Source organism: Canis lupus, chromosome 16 (genome assembly GCF_048164855.1).
Source record: "Canis lupus baileyi chromosome 16, mCanLup2.hap1, whole genome shotgun sequence".
In the NCBI taxonomy this organism is placed as follows: domain Eukaryota; kingdom Metazoa; phylum Chordata; class Mammalia; order Carnivora; family Canidae; genus Canis; species Canis lupus.
The window spans coordinates 33,631,085-33,656,701 of NC_132853.1; the positions used below are offsets into that span (position 1 = coordinate 33,631,085).

Genomic DNA, 25,617 nt, shown 5'->3' on the forward strand with positions numbered 1-25,617 from the left:
ACTACTGCCCACTTATCTTTCCTCTATTTTTGGAAAAAGGAAAACAGGACCCATGACCTTACAGCCACTAAACACTGTGCTGCCGTTGCCCCCCCCCCGTGCAAGGCCCTCACTAGCTCTGACCACTTCTTGGTTTTCAGTTTCACTGAACTCGTGGTCCTGAACTTCCCAATACAGGCTCTCTCTTGATCTTGGAATGAATCAAAAGGTGCTGATGTATGGTAGAGTGTTCTAGGAGGCAGGAAACTGAATTCTATGGCTCCCAGGGATCCGTCTTGACTCTCTGACCCAGGAACTTGGGTTTCTCTTCTCCTGATCCCTAAACAGTCCCAGTACAGAGGTTGCTTTCTGCAGGGAAATGTCCCTGTCTCCTCCTCCTGAGGAAAGCTAGATGCCTCCTAGCCTGAGCTAGATGCCTCATTTCCGTGACCCCTCCATCATACCTTCTAGCGCATTCTACACTGATTGTTTACTGATCTTCCCTCCTGAGTGGGAGCAGACACAGTGCCCTGTTCACCTCTGGCTCCTCTCCTAGCACAAGGCCTGGAAAAATGTCAGCACTTTATGATTTCAGGTTGAACAAGTGATTGAGCACTGCCTTATTTCCTCTGCAGTAAAGGTGTTCAGTGTGATTTTACAACTATCAGAGCTATTACTCTGTGGTCAAGGGGTGTTTTCTGCAATCTCCTCTAACCTGATGGAACAAAACCTCCTAACAAAGTGTGAAATCCTCTAAGACCTCATCATCTGGCTCACCTAGAATGGCCTTGTCCTTAGAAACCTGTCTGCAGGGTACTCATGCAACAATTCATGCCCCTGATCCAGTCTGCAAGCCAGCCAGCCAAACTTGACTTCCAAATGACACTGGATCTGAAGGACTTGTGGGCTCTGCCACTGGTCCTCCTCTGACCAATCCATCAGTTGAGTCTGGGGGGAGCCATCTGTGTGCCTAAGACTGGGCTTGTCCCATGGGCCAGTAGATTCAGAGTTGATGGTCCCAGGGAGGTTGATTGGCCCAAGGTGAACAAATACCTAGAATGCAGTATAACCTGAAAGCTGCTATTATTGAGAATGGGAACTCCCTTTCCCACAACCATCTCCTTTATCTGGGACAGCATCTCTCCACTCTCACTGGCCAAGGAAAGGTGCCTGAGAAGTCTGGACTCAGAGCAAAGAATATACATTCCTGATGAATTTTTTTTCTGCCCCAAGCTTAGAGATGACCCATGAACCAATCGTGCCCCACAAAAGATGAGACTCCACCACTGGCCACATTCTAAAAATGTTGCTCTCTGCAATTTGTCCACAGTTTCATTGCACACTAGGACTGGGAGCTATTCCGTAATATTTCAGGTTTACCGTTCTGACATGTTTCTTGATCTCTCAGCCAGTTTATCCAAAAGCCAACTCAACATCTCTACTTAAATATTTCACAGGAACTCCAAACTCAAATATCTGAAACTAAATTGATGGTTTGATTACCAAACCAAGACCCCCCTCCTATCTTCCCGATCTCAATAAATGTTCCCAGTCCACACAACTGTAAAACATCAACTACAAATCATATTTGATTTCTCTTTCTCTCCCTCCTCTCTCTCTCCCTCCCTTTCTCTCTCTCTCTCTCTCTGTCTCCCTCTCTACTTCCCTCTCCCTGTCCTTCTCCCTTTTTGACTATCTCCCTCCCTTCCCTCTCTCCTTCTCTCCCCCTCCCTCCCTCTCCCTCCATCTCTCTCTCCCCACCCTCCTCATTTTGCACATGTAAACTCTATTTCCAACATCAGTCCTTCTGTAGCAGATTTATCCTCATCCTAATAGCCCCCTGGACTTGACTTCAAAGTGCATGAACACCCAACCAGCAACTATCAGGGGCTTCCTCTAATTACCAGAGTCCACTCTGCCCAAGTACAGGCAAGCCTGGGGTGCCAAAAGAAGTCCTCACCCAATGACTGGCTACAGTTGGTGCATAGATATGGCAGTTCCCTTGCCTTATGCCTTAGTGAGATATTATATGGTCAAGTTATCCAGAACAGTAGCCATTAGCCATGGGTCGCTACTGAGCACTTGTGAGGAGGCTGGTGCAACTCTGAAACTGAAATTTCAATTTTATTTAATTTTAATTAATTTTAATTCAAAAGCTGACACTCAGTTCAGTTAATGGGGACCTTTTAAGTATGTGTAGTACAGTGTAGATATTGGAATCTTCTTTTTCAACTAGAAGCTCTATGAACCCTAAACCCAGATCAAGTATGTCCAAAGATAATGGTTGTTCACACTGAGATGTGCTATCATTATAGAATACATGCTAGATTTTGAAGCTCTACTATAAGAAAGTGTATGTAAAATATCTCAATAATTTTGATTTTGACCACATGTTGAAATGATCATCTTTGAGATCTATTAAGCTAAACAAATATTCTTAAAACTAATTTTACCTATTTTCTTTTGCTTTTTTTAATTTGATGACTAATATTTTGAGTTATGTATGTGGCTCACATTATATTTTTACTGAAGAGTGCTGCTCTAAGGCATGTGTTCTGGCAAGAGCAAGCATCAGTTACGCATAGTAGCTTGATCACTTGCTTTAATTGACCTCCTTCCCTTTTCTGTCTTAGATCCCCTTTCCATCTTGTGTTTCCTGAAATCACCTCCCAATCAAATTACTGTATGAGAATCTTTGGGGGAACCCAAACAGAGAGAACTAAACCATCCTCAGTGCAACGAGATGAATTCCTATCTCTAGTGTCATATTTGGACTGTGGGAATAGGCTTCTGAGTTTCCAGCTTCCATTCTTATTCTGCTCTCACTCATTCTTTACATAGCAGCTAGGCTGATCTTGGTGAACCCCAAATCTTAACAAATCCCACTCTTGCTTAAAAACTCTTCAATGCTGGAACACCTGGGTGGCTCAGCTGTTGAGTGCCAGCCTTCAGCCCAGGGTGTGATCCTGGAGTCCCAGGATTGAGTCCCACATCAGGCTCCCTGTATGGAACTTGCCTCTCCCTCTGCCTATGTCTCTGCCTGTCTCTGTATATCTCTCATGAATAAATAAATAAAATCTTAAAAAAAAAAAAACTCTTCAATGCCTTTTTGTTGATCTTGCGGAAAAAATGAGACTATCCTAAACCTAACCTACAAGATCCAGCACAATTGGCCTGTCTGACCAGCGCCATCTTTCTGTGTACCCCAGTCTCTTCCCGTTTTTCTGTTTCAACTGCACCTGCTGCCTCTCAGGTTCCCAAGGATATAGGATAGGATCACCCTTTACCCCTCTCCACATGAATGCTCTGGACAGCCTCCTCCTGACTCTCCTCTAGAGCACAGGTTAAATGTCACTTGTTCAAAGAAGACAGCCTTCAATTTCCAGAAAAACCATGTCAAATACCCCATTACACATTCTCTTAGCATCCTGTCCTCCTTTGCTTAGTCCTTATTACCATGTAATTGTGTATTTAATTGTTGACTGCCTTTCTCCACCATTAAAATATATGCTTGATGAGAATTCTTCATTTTAAAACCTATGCCCTGACATATAGGAGACACCCCATGAATATATGTGGAATAAATAAAAGAGCAAACTCACCATTTGCTATTTAATCATGACTTGTATTCTTACTTATGTTTGAGGGGACTAATAAATAATATGCCTTACCCCACTCCCTTCCCCCTACACACCTTGCATCCTGCATGGTTCACATTAAGTAAGAGGTAAACCCTAGAGTCGGATAGTTGAAGACTTAAAATCTCAGCTCTCTTAATGATGAAAACTATGTTCAAGGATGTGGCTGTGTTGTGCTATAAAGTGAATTTGAGAACATCACCCACTTCATCACCCCAAATTGGACTTACCCTCCTAAACCATAGGCCTGACCTCATAGGGGACAGGTTTTTACCATGAAGGCCCCAACATGACCAAGAGAGCCAACTAGAGCACCCCGTTTGCAGGCAGGTCGTTCTGAGCAGAGACGAAGGCACTGACTTCTTCCTCTCAAAGCAGAGAAGTCGGTCCACTTGTCCTTGGGGAGGAGTGAAGAGGGTAGAGATGGACCAGAAATGTTTGCCTGGGAAGAGTCCCTCCTCAGGAGTCAGGAGGCATAGGGAGCCAAGGTCTCCCTGTGACCAGGAAAAATGTTTACTCCCCAGTAAGAGGATGAGAATAGGTACCATTGGTGGGAGGCTCAAGTGTATTGGGGTATGTACAAGTGCTATGAGAAGTGCTATGAAAATATAAGCTCTGATTAAGAAACTTCACACACACCTACCTGGCTGGCATCCTGCTTTCCCTCCTCACCTTTCCTTTAAAAAGTAAAAATAAAAATAATTCATTGCCTGTGAAAACTGGTCTTGGGCCTACAGCCTTGAACCTAAAAGGTAGCCTTGAAATGAAGCAGGCTTTCAGCCCACCCCTCCCAGCAGCCCAGCATTATATTGCCACCTCACTTGAAATGCAATAGCCAAACAGATTGGTTTTCAGGCTAAGGGGGAAAAAACAACTCCAATTAAAAATGTGCTAAAGTCCTTTGAAAATTCATAAGTAACAGCTAAGGATCTAGTCTGGTGCCCATATTCTGACAGTCTGACAGCATCATGGGCTGAACTCTTTTGAAAAAGTAACTTTAAAACTTGCATAAATTGCACCTTTTGTATTTTAAGTCACACAGGCATGACAACATGATTATTCATGACTTTGGAGAATGTTCTTGACAAAGGAAGAACATTAATATCCCCAGCCCTGTGCCCAATTAATAAGAAGCCCCAAGAATCAAAGAGAACAAACAAGTAGATCCCCTTCTCCATAGGAGGAGAGAAAGGTCTGTGCTTTGAAATGTGCTGGGGCCTGGGGTGTCACTTTTGAGAAGACAGGTGTGTGTTTCTGGCTAGTGGCTGATAAATATGCTCAGACAGTAACTGTTGAAGAGACAGGTCTCTCTACTGGCAACCGAGAGGGCTTTGATTTGCTTTGTGTTGCAAGTAGCAATTGAGCCTCTGGGAGTTCTGAAATAAGGAAGAAAAAGTAGTCAAGATGCCAGAAACATACAGATGGGAGACCCAGCAGAATAAAATGCAGGTACAAGCTTAAAATGATAGCTGCTCTTCATTGAAGGTATATGATGTATCCAACTCTGTACTGAAGCAGGTGACATGAGATCCCAGAAGAAGGTACTATCATCATCATTTCCTAGAGGGGGAAACTGAGACCAGGCAAGTTAAACAGTGTTCCTCCAGTCACACTCATGATGGTAAGGGGCAGAATGAGGATTTGGACCCAAGCCAACTGGCTCCAAAAACCCAATGGTCTCTTTCCATGATGCACCATCCTGCAAAAATCTAGCAACTTCTCCATTAGGCTGTGAGGATCTCTTGTCTCTGAATGTGTGCTCCATGCTTCTGTCTGCTTCTCAGGCAGGAGCTGACCAGCCCATGTTTCCTGAATTTATATCTCCTTTATCTCCCAGTCTCAGTCTCAGATTAGTAAGAAGAGAATCTGAACAGCCCAACTTCAGGAAGGGATCTAGACCTGATCAAGTCACCTATGCCCAGGGAGGAAGTTGTAGCTCAAATGTGGCTTCCAGAAGGTTCTATACTCTGAGGTCATTGCCAAAAACTCTGGATCTACTTTTGGCACACAAACTTCCATTGCTTATGAAAGTCCTTGCCTCCTCTCCAGCCTGGCACAACATAGATCGCTCCTCTGCACCAGGCCATTCAGTAGATACTTACTATGTCTGGGGCCATGTGCTGGGCACCATGGGAAATATTAAAGCATCTATAACACTGACCACCTTCTGGGAACTTGCAGCCTGATTATAGAGACTCCCCAGGTGTACAAATAATGCAGCTCACACTGTGTGTGAGTATTGTGTGTGTGAGGGACTGTGTAAATCCCAGATTCTAAGTGCCCTCAGAGTCCAGGGACAGGAGAACTCACAAGCTGCTCTGCAGATTATGATGTCATTGTTGGTGAGGTAGAAAAAGCATGGGTTTGGCGTCAAGTATCTGTGTGAAAATCCCATTCCATTCTGTGACCTTGACAAGTTACCCAACTGTGCAGAGTCTCAATGTCCTCATTTGTAAAATGGGGGCAACGGCACTTGTCTCACATGACCATTATTAGAATTAAATTGCATGAGTGCATTTGCTCATCCAGTAGAAAGAAATCACTTCTCTTCTTTCCTTGCTTCCATGACAACCGTGACCCTTACCTCATCTTAACCTGTTCATCGTGTGTGTGTCTGCCTCTGTGTCTTTCCCTTTTGTGGATGTCCTAAGGATTTAATCCATATTCTAGTCTCCTTCATGGCTTAATTACTGAAGCATGAACTGTGAGACCTGTGTATCAATACAACCAAGCTTAGGCAACCAGATTTTATATCACATTTTTACCCCGTATCACCCAACAGTTACATTTTATAGGCAAGTGCTTGTACTCATTTGCATGTATTTACATAGTCTTCATAATTGTTTTTTAGTTATTGGGTATACCTCATAGTAGTAGTGGTAACAGTGATTCCAATAACTGTTAAGCAGTAACTAACTGCTAACACCTAAGGTTTGTTAAGTAGTTGCTGTATGTGTGATTTTTACATGTAGTCCCTTTTTTCATCACAACAGACCAATACTACCATTGCTGTCTCCATGTCACAGACGAGGAAGGTGAAGCCCTGAAGGGTGATGGAGTGTGTGGGAATGAGACAGAGGAGAATGAAAAGAGGAGCAGTAGGGGGAGTGGGAATACTGAGCAGCAGTGCAGAGCCCTCCACGTGCCATCACATGGATAGTGTCAAACCCTAACTCCGCAGGTGGTGTGGCCATAGACAAGGGGCTTAAACTCAGGGAAATGGGCAGCCTGCTCCCATTGCAGAACATTCTGTCTGGGAGCCAGAGGAGAACAGACCTGGGAACCAGATCTGTGAAAGGTGAGGGGCTGTGGTGATGCTGCCAGCATCCATTGGTCAAGTCTCATCTCTCTGGTTCCCTCCCGTCCTGGCCCCACTCTACCACCCCAGGCCTAGAACATTGGTACATGCTTGCCTGCCCCATCAGTGCTTGCCAAATGACCCAGGAAAGAGCCAGGGCTGGTTCTTTCACTCTATTCACTTTCTTGAATATAGGAGGCATAAGTGACAAGGCGGGGACGTGGCAGGAAAACCACCCGCAACGACAGAGGAAAAGATGGACTTCAAAGAATTCCATGCATGTGACTTTTGAGTTTCATGGAAAGTCAAAGGGTCCCCAGACCCACTAAAGCCAGTACAGAGTTGGCACTGCAAAGTCTGGCACAGAGAAGCTCCCTTGACTGACTTCTGGGAGGTGACATACTAGAGAGAAGGCTCTGCATGTGGACGAGCCTGGATTGGTGACCTCATTTCATTACCTTCTAGCTGTGTGGTCTCAGACAAGTCCATTAACCTCTCTGAACCTCTATTTCACATCTATAAAGTAAATATAATATTAGTACCAGCTAGTAGGATTTCTCTTGTGATTGAATGAGATGTTGTGCTCAGTGCAGGGTCTGGCACATTGGAAACATTCTATACAGTTTAGCAAATAAAAGTATTAATGTTTGTGTTATTTTGTGACCCTTTAAGCTCTCAGGGGTTTTATATCTTCTTTGTTTTGTTGTTTTAGTATTCCTTGTTCCTCTGTGGTATGTGGAGAGAACTCATGTTACAGCTGCATGTGGTAACTTGCTGCACACCACAGACAACTATGACTTAGAGAACATGGAAGTCTTGCCTTGAAAGCTTTTTATTTCTGAATGCAGTTTTACAATGTGCAGTTACTGTGTGTTCCTATGCATTAGAAAAAGACAGGTCCTCCCAAATAGTGCTAGGACACAAAAGAAAGCAAAACAAAAACCACAAGGGTTATTTAAGAAGCGTTTAACCTCAGTCCTATAAGAGAACAATGGACCTATAACATTAAGATTGAGAGGAAGCCTATCTAGCTCTCTTGCACCAGGTCCTCCAGTAACTGGGGGGGAGTGGGGGGGGGGAGTAGCAACTTCATGGCCTGAGGCTAACAAGGATAGATATATCTTCCCCCTAAGCACAAATGGATCCCAATACTTTACACACTGCCTCACATTGCTGTTTGATTGTTGCCTGGGGGGAAGTTGTGGCCACCCTCCCATTATGGACCCTGTTATCTTCTCTTGTACCCCTGATTCACCTGCTCCAGGGCTGAGCAATCAATTCTTGTTGACTAACTGTTTTAGGATGCACTGGTGAGTGCCCAGGAAGCAGTGTTTGGCTTATTCACTATATTGAATGTTCTTGCTCTCTGGTCCAGTTAGAATAGATGGAAAACTACATGTGTATCCTTGATACACCATGTTGATCCCATAGGATTCATTTGAGGCTGTGCCCACTCCTCTTTTATACATATCTGCTGTCTACCAATTCTGTTAGACTCAGATCAGGTTTAACTTCTTAAGCGAAATTTCCCTGAACACCTTTCTCCCCCCACCCCACGCCCACGGCCCCCTGCACCAAGCACTCACACACACACAGACTAGGTCTTGGGCTTCTTTATATATTCCAGTGGCATCCTTTGCAAACCTCTGTCATGGCATTCAACATTTCATATATAATCATGGATTTGCTGCTCAGTCCCCACCAGCCTGAAAAGACTCTCTCTCTCTCTCTTTCATCTTTATTTTTCTAGTCCTAGCACACTGTCTGGCACATCATAGTCGCTTAAGCAATGTTAGATGAATGACCCAATTTGCCTAGTGGTGGCAAAGCCCTGCCTTCAGCTGTCCCATTCCATGAGCTTGCCGTAGATCCTGGGATAATATCTCAAGAGAAGCTGTCCACCCATTTAAAAAGACTACGAACAGGCTAAATATTAGTCATTCACATACTCTTTTCTCATTGAGTTGCCTTAACAAATGGCAGGAACAGATGGCATTCAAGACATGTTGTCATTATAAAAGTATGAAAATGTTATTTGTGTTTTAAAAAAATTTTTAAAAGAACCCGCACATCACTGCAGACTATTTTAAGAGTAGTCCTGGGAAAGCTGGTGTGGGGAAAATACTGTTCTTTGACTTTTTCCTTTTTGGTCTTGCCATGCCATCCATCTTCATCACTGGCCCTCTTCTTTCTGTAATCATGATAACTCTCAAAATTGAGTTCTGAGACTGGTTTGATATCCTTTTGTTCTAGAAGGAATGGGAACATTATTATGGATTGTACACCCACTATGTGCCAAGTACTAGCTACAGTACAGATTAACAGAACTCCTCTGTACTTTCTTTAATACGTAAAAATGGAATTTTACCATGGAAGTTCATGTGGCAGCAATGGAGAGGTCACTGTGGATCAGTTAAGATTTGATGTAGTGCCAGAAACTAAAATTTAGAGTCAGGGACCCTGACCTCATAAATGTCCCTACCCATGTAAGTACACAGCATCTTCCTTGCAGAAAGTTCCAGCTAGAAATTCTGGCTGGCTTGCCTTATTGTTAGCTGAGCACTAAGATCAATAGAGCAATATTTTATGAAATTCAATTTATCAGAAAATTTGACGACTTAAAGATGATGGAATGTCTTATTTATTGGCAATTGTAGAAACTTCAGGAATGTTTGGCACAGTGAATGCAGAAGCCTAAAGCTGATTTGAAATTTCCTGTCCTTGAAAGAAGACAATGATGGAGAGTTGCTTTTGAAAGCTGAATCTCAATTCCAAACCTTCACAGCCATGGCACAAACAAGCCAAGAGTCTAAGCCAGAATGACAGTGTCATTTGCAATGAGTTCTAAAGGCAAAATCAAAGCCAAACAAAAAACTAGCATATCTTTACAAGTGGGTACAGCCTACAAAAATGTTAGCCTTTAAACTTTATCCCTTTGCCAACCTTCTCCCAAATGAAGTTGTAACTAATATCAAGTTGCAACTGAGAATTCCTGAATGCTTTCTGTCCTGTATGGGATCTGGGAACAGAGAAAGGGCACAAATGAAAACACTAAGGAAATCCAAGTAAAGCCTGTAGTTTAGTTAATAGTTGTGTATTAATGCTAACTTCTTAGCTGGGAGCAATGTACAATGGTTATGGAAGATGTGAACGTTAGGGAAAAGTGGGTAAGGGGTTACAGAAACTCTCTGTACTACCTTTGCAACTTTTCTGTAAACCTAAAATGATTCCAAAATGTAAAGTTGATTTTAAAAATTTGAGAGACTCAAATCCAGAGGTCACTGCAAGTAAGATGTGAAATATGAAAAAGGATGTGAGAGCTCGAGTCTGTCCAAAGGCCTGAATATGGAGTCCCCTCTCCTCAAATTAGCTGTCTCTGTGATTAAGTTCTTAACCTGCCTGAACTTTAGTTTCTTCATCTCTAAAAATTGGGCATAATTTAACCTACTTTATATAATTATTATGATAATTAAAAGAGTGTCTAAAACAAACTTGCAGGTAGTAAATGTTCAGTGCCCATTAGTTGAATTTAATCAAAGGCCAAAACAAGGTAAGAGTCAAAGCCAAAAAAGAGGGGTTTTGGTGGTGGTGTTTTTTTATAGCAGAAAATCCTTGCCAAGTCACCTCTCACAACTTCTGGACAGGCAAGAGTCTCATTTCAAGGACAGGGCAAGCTGATGAGCATTGCTGGTCATTGTCCACCAGGGACCTCTGGCAAGACTCTGCATAAAGTTGAACTTGGCACCATCTATTTCTCACCTTAAGTAAACACCTCTAATTAATGTAAAATCATTTCAGCCCTTTGACTCATGGAAAAAAAATTTTTTTTTTTTTTTACAAATTTTTTTTCCAAGTTGCTTGAATTAATAGCAACCTTACTTCCCTAGGTAAGTCCCATTATAAATAGACATTACCTCAAGGGAAAGAATCCTGATTCTGTCTGTAACATATTTTTTTCTTATCTCTGGTGTTGGAGAAATACATGAAAAGTAAACAAAAGTAAGCAAACTGACACATTCATTTATCTTCTCATCTCCCTTGAAATAGATAGATTGCTAAGAAAATTAAATGTCAGTTAAGGAAATTACAGTTCAGAGAAGCTGAGCAACCTGCTCGGTACCTCCCAGCTGAGAGCGGAGGAGTCAGAACTTGAGCCTGACTCCAGGAACCATCCTGTCTCCTGCTAGATCACCTACCCACTCCACTGGAGTCAAGTTGAAGAATGCTAGTGGAATTTTGTCTTTTCTAAGCGGATTTTTCCCTCCAGAGCAGAGCTTCCCAGCATGGATGGGCAGCATGTTAGAGGATCATCCACTCCTACATATAGATTTGTGAAATTCATTCCATCTACTTCTGTCTTTATAAATCAAATAGGTACATTTTCGCTATTGGGTGCAGATGCAGAATCAAGCCTTCCCAACATGTCTCCTTGCTCTTAACAGAGCTGCCTCTATCCAAATGGAGCCTCTTAGGGAGATACCCATTGTGCTGAAGGAGATACCCATAGTGCTGAGCTGCCCTTGGACCCATCATCACAAAGCACCCAGTTCTTCCTACACTGCATGGAAAATTGGCATGAGTTCTCAGCTCCCTTTCTTGCTTCTGAACCTGGGTCCTGCACCTATTGTTGCCCAGCACTCCTGTTTTTCAGGGGAGTCCTGTTTGCCTTAGGTTGAGGTCTGGATCTGCTTACCTAGTGGTGACCTCAGTTTCATTTTTCCGGTATGATTTCCAGGACCTTCTCTTGCCTTTTCCAGGTGTCTGTCTGGCCTAAGTCATTTCAGCCCTCTGAACCCTGCCCTCCCATGTTCCTGACTTTCCTGCTGGATTGCCTGAGCCCAAGATACACACACACACACACACACACACACACACACACACACACACACACAGAGGAACTGCCTGACTTGCAAGTGCTCATTAGCATTAAATGCCAAGTTTCAGGAATAACCAGCCTTCTTGGTTACAAGTAAATCGGAAATTGCTGCATTAATGCAGTAATGGAAATATAATGAAGGAATTTATTGTCCCTGAAAGACACTCTCTGCCACACAAACCCCATAGCGTATCTCCAGACGGTAAGTACAGCTCCATGCCTCTAATTCCTCTGCCCCACAATTATCTTGGGAGGACCGTGACCCTGCAGTTCTTCCTATTAAAAGTGTATTTCCTTACAAAATGAACTGTGCTTTATTGAATCGCATCATTTTGATCACTGGAAATTGACATATTGGGCTCATTAGCCAGGAAGTTGGATAGTTAATTTATGAGGCTTCCTCGGAGCCTGTCCCAGACCACTCATCGAGGGATCTAAACAGCCCACGATAAGATGGAAGAAAGTTACTCTGGCAGAGTTGCATTATTTTCCTCTCATTACAGAGATAATGAACAGCAAACTTCCCTGGTACAGATACCACTTCTCACTCCTTGCCTCCCCCCACCTCAAAATGATTTTGCTTTATCGCAACCCGATACCATTTGATGGGCAAACAGTCTTATTCTGCTCATTAGCACCGTTTTTCGTTTAAAATGCTCCAACTGCTGAGATGAAAAGGCAATCTGAGTCTTTGCCTTTATCTTTAATATTTAAAACTGTTCACACAACCTTTTAAAAATCAAATATTGATGCTGCTACCTGTTGTTCTTCAAAGTGGAGCAATTATACTGCAGGCCCTTCTCGGCAAGACTGTCTTTATTAGAAATGAGGATGGGGATGTTAGGGAGGCATTTCTTTCCCTCTCCGTGGCCTCCTTCCACCCAGGATGGGAAGCGGGGAAGAGCGCTTGGCTCTCATTAAAGGAATGTGCTGAGGCAGCCACCCGTAGTGGAGGGCTGGCAAGGGATGCGGAGATGCAAGGAGCATCCTCAGAGTAGATTTTGCAGAGTGGTCCAGCGCCCTTGGAGCTATAGAGCTTCCTAGGCTCCCGGCCAGCTTGCCCGCAGGAGGCCGGCTTCCTTCAACCTTTACTACCTGGATTCCTGGGGACCCGCAGGTCTGGACGATGGAATGGTTCCGCACTGCCCTCTAGTGGCTGAGCCCAGAGGTAAGCGGCAGAAGGCCGCCCTCCGCTGCATTCAGCACTCAGGGAGCACCTGCCCTGGGCCAGGGACTGGGGATACTGAGCTGAGCGAGACACACGGCCTATCCTCAAATTCCTCATGGTCCTTAGAGGAGACAAACACATAGCAAATAATTACAAAGCAGTGCGTGCGTGTTATTACACACAAACATATTCAGAAACATCACCACCCCGCGTGCGGGGTCTCAGGGGACCCTGAAAAGGTGACCTGGAGGGATGAGGAGGGGGTTTGCCAAGCAGAGGAAAAGGAGATGTAGCTGGGGGCCTGATTGGGAAGAGCCAGGACAAGACTGAAAGGGTGAGCAGTTAGGAGACAGTAAGAGTTCAGTTGAGGTACTAGGTGCTGTCAGTTTTTAAGAGGCACATTTCCTCTTCACGTTTAAGCATCTCTTTGGGATGCCTCCTACAAATGGTGGTGTGTCACTTGTAGTGTTTTTCTCTTTTCATGGTGGGGCATAAAATCACCGTGCATTTTACAGTCTCTCACATCTGATATTTGAGGAAATACAGTAAAGTAAGGGCTTAAATTAGGCAGTGGTTGGGGAGATGGAGACGACATGGCAGGACAGCATAAGGTAAAGGGACAGAAGAAGATGAAGCAGTGGGTCTAGAGACAGAGAGAAGAGGACAGGTTATGGAGACTTTTAGGAGGAGGGATTTTTATAATCGTTGAATGTATGTCAGAGACGAAGAAGAGGGGAGATCCTCAGTGGGTGTACGTGTAAACAACTGGAAGAAACTAGGAAAAAAAAACAAGGTTCACTGTGAATATTTAAAGTTCTTTGACGATCGCAGGGGTATGGGGAATTACATACCAGGAAGTCTCCATGAGGTCAGCTCACTGAATACAATTCTGTGTTTTCAGTGGACCAGAATGATGGAGGCGGGATGGGGAGAGGGTCTGGAAATGGAGCACATGATTTATTTCTGGCCTTTGAGGCGTAAGATTGTCATTCTGCATGTAATTTGCTCTAACTTATCTGGCAAATACACAGGCCTAATTGTACAGATAACCTGGGAGCCACTGAGTACGTTTGTCACGGATGAGATGGAAGAGGACCATTTGCTTGCCCATGCTGGATTCCCAGTGAGCTGATTCTAGGATCTTTCATAAAGACCCCCGCCCCGTGCTGCACGCACTCTCCACAGCCTTCCCTCTGTAGGCATTTTACCATATTAAGGACGCAAACTGGCTCATGTAACTATTGCTTTGGAGCCATGAATTGGAATATCAGTTGCATTAAACAGAGCCACATATTTCTGAGATTTTGGTTATTGCTGTATTTATCTTCTCATCCCTAAGGTGAGATTCTAGTTGGTGCAGACAGCTACTTAATCATTTTGTTGGGCTTGTCGCGGTTGCTGATTTGTAGATTTTATTCCTATAGCCAAGGATCGGGAAGAGAGAGAAGGGCATTGATGGGGTGGTAACGGCAGCGTTGGTGGACACTACCAGAAGGCAGAGGGGTATAGCTCGCTCTGATAAATGCGGCAAATCTGGAGAATCACTGTGGTAGGACAGTGCTTGACAGCAGGAAATTATTTCTTAGGAAAAGTCTCCTTTTCTAACATGGTTTCACATCATTGCAGAAAGAATAGGACAGACATGCACTCACATCTTCCCTCCTTCGCTCACTGGCTGGGCACCAAGGCAAGTCATTTCACCTCTTTCAAACCCTGGTTTTCATAATTTGTAACTCGGAGATGGTAATACACCATACTGCCCATGTTTTGCTTAAAAGTAAGCAGGATGACCTTTGTAAAGCGTCAGCGAGGAGTCTGTCGCATGGCAGGTATCTGGTACCTCCTGTCCCAGACTCCCTGTATGACCCCCATCCTGGATTGCTGGTGTCTCAATCACTCTGGAAATATGGATGGATCACTCTGCTGTTCCCTTTGCATGACTTGTATTTTCCCATCCTATCTTCACTGATGCCTCCCCCTACCCTAGATACCTCTGGACATCCACATCCTACCATCTCCATCTCCAAGGCCCACTTCAGATGTCAGCTTCTATGGGAAACATCCCTGGCACTCCTGGATGGAAGTGGAAGCAGGGATTTCTCTCTCCTCAGAGCCAATAGAACAGCTCAGCGTGTGGTCCGCGTGGGCTCTTTCACAAACATTATCTCTGACACGTAGAGCCCTGTGACCTATTTACCCTAGCTGAGCCTTAGTTTCTTCATAAAAATAGTGATAATAAAAATATCTGCTTCCTGGGGCAAGTGGCAAGGATCAAGTACCTAATACATGCCCAGTGGCAGACACATAGAGCTCAATAGATGGTAGTGATGTTGACATAGTAGTAGCAATAGTATATCTAGATGCGATCTCTAGTCAGAAAATGTAATTTCCTTGGCTGCTTGTTTCTGGAAAGGATGCAGGCTGTTTCTAGAAATTGGTCTCTTTTTTCATGGTCTCCCCCGTACTGGTTAGAGGCTGCAGTTGTAAGTGGCTGCAGTGAGGGATCCAACAAAATAAATGCATCAGAGCCCTATTCGGATTTGGATTGTGAACGATGTTTATTTATCAGCTTAAGACCCTAAGCCTTCCTTCCTGGGCACAGGAAGTGTTCATTACATTTGAGAACCTCTGAGAAATACAAAGCATGTGAAAACTGGACAACAATGGAAAATCTCAAATGCACAGTCATTCAGAGGACAAGACAAAGAGCTCTGGTGAATATAGAATGAGTGACCTTCCAGATGGGAACAGGGGTGGTCTCACCTTGGGAGAAGAAAGAAGCAGTGGGATGGGAGTACTTGGGAATTCCCCCATGATCCCCCAACAAATATACCTGTGAGCAAAAGGTTTCCTACTTTTATGCATTTGTCTTCTCTGTTTATTCCACGATTTTCAGAGTCAGCCAGCATCTGAGGAGGAATATTAAGAGGTTCACCATTTAGATAATGGGACATAGTATATAAATTCCTAGTATATAGAACTAGGCCATGCTTTACTGGGTTTCAAGGTCAGTATATTCCAACTACCCAGGTGACTGTCATTTGTCTGCTCCCATGCATGATCGCCCCATAAGATTTGTGACATGAATCATGAAGAAAGAAGGGAAAGGGGTTGCCTGGGTGGTTCAGGAGGTTAAGTGTCTGCCTTTAGCTCAGGTCATGATCCTGGGGTCCAGGGATCCAGTCCCACATTGGGCTCCCTGCTCAGTGGGGAGCCTGCTTCTCCCTCTGCTGCTCCCCCTGCTTGTGCTCTTTCACTGTCTCTCAAATATATAAATAAAATTAAAAAAAAAAAAGAAGAAGCAAAAGGAAAGGAGAAGAGATGAGAAGAAAAGAGGAGAGAAGGGAAAAGGAGAGGGAGAGACCTCATAAATGGGGCCTCATCTACTTGGGTAACAGATATGTTACTGGCACTATATTCCTAATTTATCCCTGGGTCATTCAGTGCCCCTGAGAGTTGGTATTCTCAGTAGCTACCCAGTTGGCCCACTCCTTCATAGAGGTCTAATTTCATGGGGGAGAACAGATTGGAAAGGAAGACTGACCAGACTTTTCCTGTCCAATATGGTAGCTACTAACTTCATATACTTGAAATGCCTCAAGATCAAATTGAGATGTACTTTGAGTGCAAAATATATCATCCAAATTTCAAAAATGTACTCTGAAAAAAGAAAGCAAACTATCTCATTAATAATTTCTGTATAGATAGCCTGCTGAAATAATATTTGGGATATATTGTGCTAAATGAAATATATATTCTTAATGTTAATTTCATCGTGGAGTTTTTTTAGCATAACTATTAGAAAATTTAAAATTGTAGATGTAGACTTGTTTTCTATCTCTATGGAAAGCTGCTCTAGATTGACCCCTGGGCCCACATTATAACCATTATATCACACATAGCCCAGATTTTAGCATGAGATGTGATTATAGAGTATCTTATGTCAAAATTTTAAACTTATTTAAAAATTATTTTATTTGCATGTAAAATTGAGACAATGCAAAGGGCACAAGAAGAAAATTTAGTCTCATACCCCCGGCCCTCCTTTTCCAAATTCCTCTTGATTTCTCCCCCATAAGCAAGCACCCCATTAGTGTTCTATACACCCTTCCAGAGATATCCAAGAAATAGCACTGCCCAGTGCCTCCTCCAGTCTCCACCATTCCCTATTGTCTGCCCTGTCTCACTTATTTACATTATCTGCTGGCCACTGTGGGCATTTGAGTATGCCTTAAAGAGTGACAGTTCATGGTGGACAAGAGTCCATAAGAGCAAGGACACTGAGGAAGATAATGTTGAATGATTAATTTGAACACAAAGATGTGAGGGATGAACAAAAGGACTTATTATCTGATCATCCCCCAAACATTTGCAATTTCTAATGTCTTTGAAAAATTGGCATCAGGGATTCTAACATAATTGGTGGGACCAGCGATACCCACATAAGGGAATGTTAAGAAAGTGATCTATGAGCTCTGTTGGCACCTGTGCACCACTGTGTCCACCCCAATGTCCCTCAAAAGGCATTTTTCCTCTTTGGAGATGAAATAACTGGAGATGGGGAGTTATTTGCCTAAAGGCTTGTGAATCAGAGATTGAATTAAATGACCCTAAACTAGAAATAACTTTTCTAAGGCAAGTTTTAGTGTGTTAATTAAGGTGGCCTAACCTTGAATTTTCACGGTTTAGGGAAAACAGTGGCCTGAAGATGAATCCATTTATAGCTTACTATATGTTTAGAGAGAGTTTCAATGCTATTGTCTTTATAATTATCAAGGCAACCCTCAGAGCCTGGAGGATGGGGAAAGGATAAAGAAAGTCATTCTGTATTACTGTGCCCCGCCCCAAGCCCTGAATATCTGACAGAGTGGTAGAAAGAACATCAGGGGAAACTGAAAGAGCAAGATGTGGTTTACTGAGTTCCACCTAGGCTCACTGAGCAGACTGGAGGGCAGAGCTTGGAACAGGTCCCTTGATGATGCTGGGTACCACCATGTCCATTTTTTGCAACAAATAGAAACCAACCATCGTTCAAGTGCTGGGGATGCAGTAGCAGACAGGAAAGGGAAGCGTAAACATGCCTACATTATCGTTTCCCAAAAACTATAAATATATTTAAATACATAGGAGTGTACTCAACCCAGCTTGACTTGAGCTAGTGCATATCACTAGGGTGGACCCCCAGTGCACCAAAGGAACAGAGGAACAGAGGTTTCCATGGAGACAGTACTACTGGCCAGTCATCTGATATGATCTTGATTCTGGTTGCTCTATCCAAATGGCCACTCACTACAGAGTCAAAAAAAAAAAAAAATTGGATCCAGGCAACGAAACATGAGAGGCTTGGCAAGAAGTCTGCAGGCTCTCAAAGTCCTAATAGGCTAAGATTTAAAGCAGAAAGAGCTAGTCCAACCAGGGAAATTGGGAAGCTAATTGTGAAGCCAACATTGAACCATGGTCACAGAGACAAAGCACAGTGAGGCAGGAGACCCATCTTTAAAGTCAGTCTTTGTCCAAATTCTGACTCTTTAACCCATTAGCCGTGAGACACCGGGCAGGTCACATAACTCTCCAAGTGACAGCTTTCTCATCTGGAAAGTGGGAAGACCACACCTACCTTGCAGATTTTGAATAAGGGTTTAAAATGTTCATAAAGTACACAAGGACACATGTAAGACCAATTATTAAATGTAAATTTTGCTCATATTATTAAATTATTAAAATAATATTAAATTAACAAAGCCATTGGTTGGCAACACTGACTCAGAAGACAAGTAGTATATGAGACTCACGTCTAAAAACCCATATACCAGGAAAATTCATTCCAGACAGCACTCTCTGGGGTCCCCCTCCTTGGTCAGAGACCAAGAGCTGAGGTTTAGGCAAAGGGCTTCAGTGCCAAAACCTACGTATGGCAGAATGTACCTAGCCTAATGTCGGCCCCTTGCCATACGTTCCCTTAAGGAAGATGGAAGATAAAGGGCATTATGTTCATGTAGCCCACAAGGCCAGACAGCATCCTTCACACCTGTTCTCTATTCCTCCTGTCATCCCCACCAATGCCAGCTGCGTTCAAGAGATGCTCAGTTATAGTGGTGCTGCCCAGCCATCCCTATAGAATCTGCGTATCTGTTATTTCAAGAGTCAATATTGCCATGTTACATAGGTTTTTTTTTAATTTTATTTATTTGATAGAGAGAGAGATGGAGAGAGAGTGAGCATGAGCAGGGGGAGGGGCAGAAGGAGAGGGAGAAGCAGACTCCCCACTGAGCAGGGAGCCCAACACGGGGCTCGACCTCAGGACACTGGGATCATGACCTGAGCTGAAGCCTAACCAACTGAGCCACCCAGGTGCCCTGGATGTTACATAGTTTTAACTCTTTTCTTAATAATAATGACAATAATAGGATTTGTATAATAAAAAGCGGAACATGTGATCACTTCATCTGATTTTTCAACATTGACTCTAGAAGCCTGGTCTCTTCATATAAGAAAAGCAAACTGACTCAGATGGATGGGATAGAGGAAGATTGGAGTAAACTTAGCCTTGCTAAGGAAGAAACGTCTATCCGCCCTGCAGGGTTAAGAGTGGTGGGCGAGATCTTGGAAATGCTTCTTCAACCCTCCTCCACAACTCCATGTATGGTACCTCAAAGCAGAGCTCTCCAGTCGGCTTCCATTTTGTTCCTTATCCACACCTCAGCCACTTCCTTCCTAACAGCCCCAACCCACAAACTCCAAATACTTTACTGCTTTTTTTCAAAACTACATCACAAAAAAAAAAAAAAAGCCTTCTCCTAATGCTCTGTATCCTTTACTTCACTTTTATCTCTTAACAATTAATCCTTTTGATGTCTAATTATTACTCTGAAATCTTCATAGCATAAAATGTCTAGGTAAGCACTGAAAAGAGCCCTTGATCCAGATGAATGACATCACATAAATGGTATGTCCAGATGTCAGGCTGATTCTTTTCTAATTTCCTATGGGTTATGGTATTTGTGTATACATACCCAGCATTTCCACCTCAGAGTCTCTGAGTCAGTATGCTTCTGTACCTTCAGCATAAAACAATTTAGAAGAAAAATAAAAGAATAAGAGGAAGAGGATGTATGCTTCCCAGAACAAAGAACAGTGTCATCAGTTTATTTCTAGTCTTGAACCTGCCACTTACTTGCTGTGCAGTCCTGGACAAGCCTCTCAACTTCTCTTTGTCCCAGTTGTCTGGGTTTTTTGAGGAAGAGGTTGGGCTTGATTGTCTCTAAAGTTCTTTCAGCTCTAGAATCCACTCTTCAAGTCTTGCCAATCCATGTACATGCTATGCTCTAGTGATGCCAATGAGTTGACTCCAGCTGTTTCTGCCAGGTTGCTTTTTCTTACCGTGATGCCTCTGGAGTGCCCCTGTGAGCAAGCAGCCCACTGGATTCTTACATTCTGCCTTTACAAATCAGCCCTTTGGCATCTTGAGCTACTCTGTAGGAAACCAGACTAAGTGGTGTTCTTAAATCTCTTAGGCTCACTAATTACATTCAAAGACCTATTACACACCTCAGCAGAGCAGTCAGAGATATAAAGCAGGAAGCCTTAGTTGCAATGAAAGGACACCTAATTTATACAGCATGCTGTCACACCTTCTTCACTAACCCTTCTAGGCACTGAACCAACATTATGGGCTTGCTAGGCCAACAATAGGAGGGGCGAGGATTTTCTCTGCTGTTCTGGGTCTAGAAACCACCAAGGGTATTCAGGCACAGACTGGCCAAATTGAGCCCGTTCAGGCACATCCATGAGGACACCATCTTTGGTCTTTAAGAGTTTACCCCCAATCCCAGATGCCACTTAGAAGCTACATGATTTACCCAAAATTGTTTCCTCCAACTTCCAGATTTGTTCTCTTTCAAGAGTTGTAGACCTTGGAGTCAAACAGGCCTGGGCTGGAATTCTAACTCTCTCAATTACTAACTCTGGAGCTATAGTTATGAGACCTTGAACCTCCATCTCCTCTTCTGTAGAATATGAATAATAATACTTTCCTCATGTGCGTACTGTAAGGATTAAATGAGATAATGTTTGGGAAGGAATAAGTACAGGGCCTGGAATATATATATATATTATATATATATAGTTACAGCTGTTGTTGTGGGTATTATGGATGGTGATATCCATCAGCCTATTGTGTTCACTTAAAGTAGAGTGAATAATCGACTAAGACTGTATCTTAAAGGCAAGAATCCCAACACTCCTGCATTTTGAGTTTAGAAAGCTCCTAAGCCAACTCCAAATAAATAATTAAAATGAGCATTATTAAATTCTGAAATTTACAGGGTCATTAGAAATGGAGTGCAGCCTCTCATTGGTGGGCTTTGAAGTTGCTCTTTGAGACAGTGGGAAGACCATGAACTTTGATTCAGCAAGACTTCTTTTGAGCTGTAGTTCCCTTACTTGCTTCCCTCATACCCTTGAGTAGAGGTCTTAGCCTGTCTGTACCTCATTGCCTGATCTAAAAAGTGGCTAACTGTGTTGATGGGAATGCACACTTGTGCAGCCACTATGGAAGACAGTATGGAGGTTCCTCAAAAAATTAAAAATAGAACTACCCTAAGATCCAGCATTCTCACTACTGGCCATTTACCCAACGAATATGAAAACACTAATTCAAAAAGATACATGCAACCCTATGTTTCTTGTAACATTATTTACAATAGCCAAATTATGGACGCAGCCTAAGTGTCCATTGGCAGAAGGTGTGATGTATATGTATATAATGGAATATTACTCAGCCATAAAAAAGAATGAAATCTTGCTGTTTGCAATGACATGGATGGAGCTAGAGAATATAATGCTAGATGAGATAAGCCAGTCAGAGAAAAACAAGTGTTGTATCATTTCACTCATATGTGCAACTTAAGAAACAAAACAAATGAGTGAGGATAAAAAGAGAGAGAAAAAAAAAAACAAAAATCAGACTCTTAACTATAGAGAACAAACAGATGGTTACCAGAGTGGAGGTAGGTGGGGGCATGGGGAGAGTAGGGGAAGGGTATTAAAAGTACACTTATCCTGATAAGCAACTGGCTGATGTATGGAAGTGTTGAATCACTATATTGTATATTTAAAACTAATAAAACACCATGTGTTAACTACACTGGAATTAAAATTTTAAAAAACATTGGCACAGCATCTGATACATAGTTCTCAGAATTTGTGGGTGCATTTTCCCCTGGCTTTTCTAATGAACCATGTTGAGAATGTAGTACATGCATTTTCCCCCTGGCTTTTCTAATGAACCGTGTTGAGAATGTAGTACCTCTTCTGCCAAGTCAGATGGTCACCTCTCTCTTTTACACAATTAAGATTCTATTTCCTCTCAACTACTCCCTTTGTACTGTTAACATTTCATTTAAGCTGTAGGGAATTATTTCTGAGTATATTATGGGAGATTTGGGTCAGGCTGCCTCAAGAGAGAATATAATGGAAACCTCACATAAGCTTTGTGTCATACCATGCAGGTGACTTTATTGAATCTTTTGGAATTTCTGAGGGTAAGGTTTACTTATGCTTGGCTGTCCTCAAGAAACACAACCCTATGAGTGTTATCTCCATTAAACCAAAAGACCTTCAGTATGTTTATTTAGTGAATTAAGTCTTTTTTAAAAAAAGTTGCACTGCCTCCTTTTTTTCCCCCCAATCTAGAAATAGGAAGATAGACAACATGAGGGACTTACACCAGAATTGTCTCTGAGTTCCCTTCCAGACTTAGGGATAAGTTTACCTTATTGTGCACATAACTTTTGATAATAACAGTTAAATCACTTCTTTATGATTGTTCTATAACTCAGATATACTTAATTTCAAACTGACTCTCCTTCCATATACCTGAAGTTTGTTGAATGGTTTGGGACAATTGAAAGATGAATGGATAAAGAAGATGTGGTCTATGTATACAATGGAATATTACTCAGACATTAGAAATGACAAATACCCACCATTTGCTTCAACGTGGATAGAATTGGAGGGTATTATGCTGAATGAAGTAAGTCCGTCGGAGAAGGACAAACATATGGTTTCACTCATACAGGGAATATAAAAAATAGTGAAAGGGAATAAAGGGGAAAGGAGAAAAAATGAGTGGGAAATATCAGAAAGGGAGACAGAACATGAGAGACTCCTAACTCTGGGAAACGAACTAGGGGTGGTGGAAGGGGAGGGGGGTAGGGGTGGGGGTGACTGGGTGACGGGCACTGAGGTGGACACTTGACTGGATGAGCACTGGGTGTTATTCTATATGTTGGCAAATTGAACACCAATAAAAAATAAATTTATAAAAAATGGTTTGGGACAGCTGACTTTTTAAGTAAGATGGTGTAAATATATATATATATATATATATGTATATAACATATATCATGTGTCTAATAGTATCAGTATAACTGGATAAGACCTATTTAAACATGAAGTAGCAAATGAGATGTGAAGATAAATATGATGGTTAATTTTATATGTTAATTTGTCTGGGCCACAGTGTCCAGGTATTTGGTCAAACATCATTCTGGATGCTTCCGTGAGGGTGTTTTTGGATAAGACAAACATTTAAATCCATGGACTCTGAATAAATCAGATTGCACTCCATAATGTGGGTGGGTGCACCCAGGCAGGTGAATGCCTGATTAGAACAGAAAGACTGGGCTGCCTGGAACAAGAAGGTATTTTGCAACAGATGGCCTTCAGACAGAAGCTGCAACATTGGCTCATCTCTGGTTCTCCAGCCTAAGGCCCACCCTATAGAATATGAACTTGCCATATACACCCCACTGATTCCTTTTCTCTGGAGAACCCTAACTAATCCAATAAACAATCCCAAACACCTTGACTTTAAGCCACGGTGGGGTTCCTCCACCATCAACTCGTATTTTTAAAAAACCTGTCAAATTTCACCATTAGATAGTCAACTGTGCTATCTAAGAATTTCTGGCAATTAAAGCACAGGCTTTAGAGCCAGAGATAATGGGGGGAGGGGGGGTCAAGCCCCAGCTTCCCAACCAGTGGGCTGTTGGCCTTTTGGTGGAAAATCACCAGAGGCCCAGAGGACAGGTTATGCCCTGTGGGAGGCCTCTACTACACAGATGAGGTTAACCCACTATCCTACCATCTAAGAGGAAGCAAATGGCATAAGTGTAATAAATACCACACTTGTTTGGTGCTGGGTTTGGTGAGGGAGAAATTATGAGAATGAATTAAGTCCAGATTCAGAACTTAGCATGGTATGTGACACCAAATAACCATTCAAACCAAGATGGCAGCTATTATGAACAAGATCATGGCTGGCTGTCAAAGAATCAACCATCTCTTTACCCTAAAAATACACTGGCTAAATTCATTTTCCTCTAATATAGCAGTGTCATCAGAATAAAAGAGATGAGTCCATTAATAACAGGACCTAGCTAACCACGAGCTGCTGCAAACCTGTGTTTGCTGTATGAAGACATCCAATTTTACAAAATGAATAACCTGAGGTTAATATTTTGCTCTGCAAAATAATACATGGCTTTTAGATGGTTTCAAATCATCAAGATAATATTGCATGCTCCCCTCAACACATAAAGCTCCACCCTGTCTCAAACCAGTGTAAATGTCTGCAGGTGAGGAAATCAGGGGACTTCCCTGACCTACAGATTTCTCCAGGTCTTCTCCCGCATTGAACTTTAGTAGCTAAGTGTCCATTCCAGTGGTCACTCTTTACCTGAAAAAGAATCTTGCTGCATCTGCACCTGCCTAAGTCCTGCATTCACAGACAGGAGGAGAAATCGCAATTCCCCACATAGCTTCCTTCTGAAATGGGCTGAGATGCTTGCATTTCCTCATATCAAGATTGTTGGACTTGGAATCAAGAAGACCTGGCTTTGTCACCACCACCAGTTGTGTAATCCTGGAAAAGTCACCAAGCCTTCAGCAACTGCACTTTCTTCTCTTGCTTGCAAAATGATCATCACACCTCTCGCCTCATTTCGCAATGGATTAAAATAAAACATACAGGAGAACCATGAAGCAGCCAGAGGGAACCAGGATCTCCCCTGCAGCTTCAACTTTTCTGTGCAACTCTGTTTCCTGGTCTGCATGAGACAACTTTTTCCAACATGCTGTGCACCAAAGTAGTTCATTGAAAACACTGTAATTAACATTACAGTTAAAATGACACTATTGGCAATGTTAATTACTACAGTGCAGATGTACCATTAGATATCATACATAATGTTGTCAAGCCTTTATTTTTAAATTAAAGTGCAACAAACCATACCCTGGCTACACAGCTTTTTTTGATTAATACAAATTAATGTTATTTCAGTGTCTAGGGAAAGGGTGGGGATAAGGGGGCATTGCATCTAGCTGTAAGAATGTAAAGGCAAATGGTTGAGTTTCAGGTGGATTCTACTTCCCCTGCTCTGGTCTCTACATCATAGAGAGTGTGAGCTCCATGAGGCAGGGTCTGTGCCTGGTTTTACTCACTGTGCCATCCTCAGCTCCTCACGCACAGTTTAGAGGTGTTATTTTATGAATAACTGACAAGAGGCATGAGTGAATGAATGAAGAGAGAGCCATGTAAGCAGGAGTGGTGAAGAAGCAGAGTGGAAGAAATAGAAGGGCTTATTCCAGATGACAC

General features: G+C 42.7%; 1 protein-coding gene and 1 long non-coding RNA gene across 4 annotated transcripts in view; one reads left to right on the forward strand and one right to left on the reverse strand.

The window, feature by feature from the left end:
* The window catches only part of CA10 (carbonic anhydrase 10), a 474,119-nt gene that overhangs the window by 341,310 nt on the left and 107,192 nt on the right, over nt 1-25,617 (forward strand). The gene's annotated exons all lie outside the window — the stretch shown is intronic.
* Nucleotides 15,501-18,126, reverse strand: LOC140607492 (uncharacterized). Its single transcript, XR_012009493.1, has 3 exons — nt 17,886-18,126; nt 15,815-15,868; nt 15,501-15,722 (listed from the first exon to the last, which is right to left on the reverse strand). It is a non-coding gene; the product is annotated as an uncharacterized lncRNA (long non-coding RNA).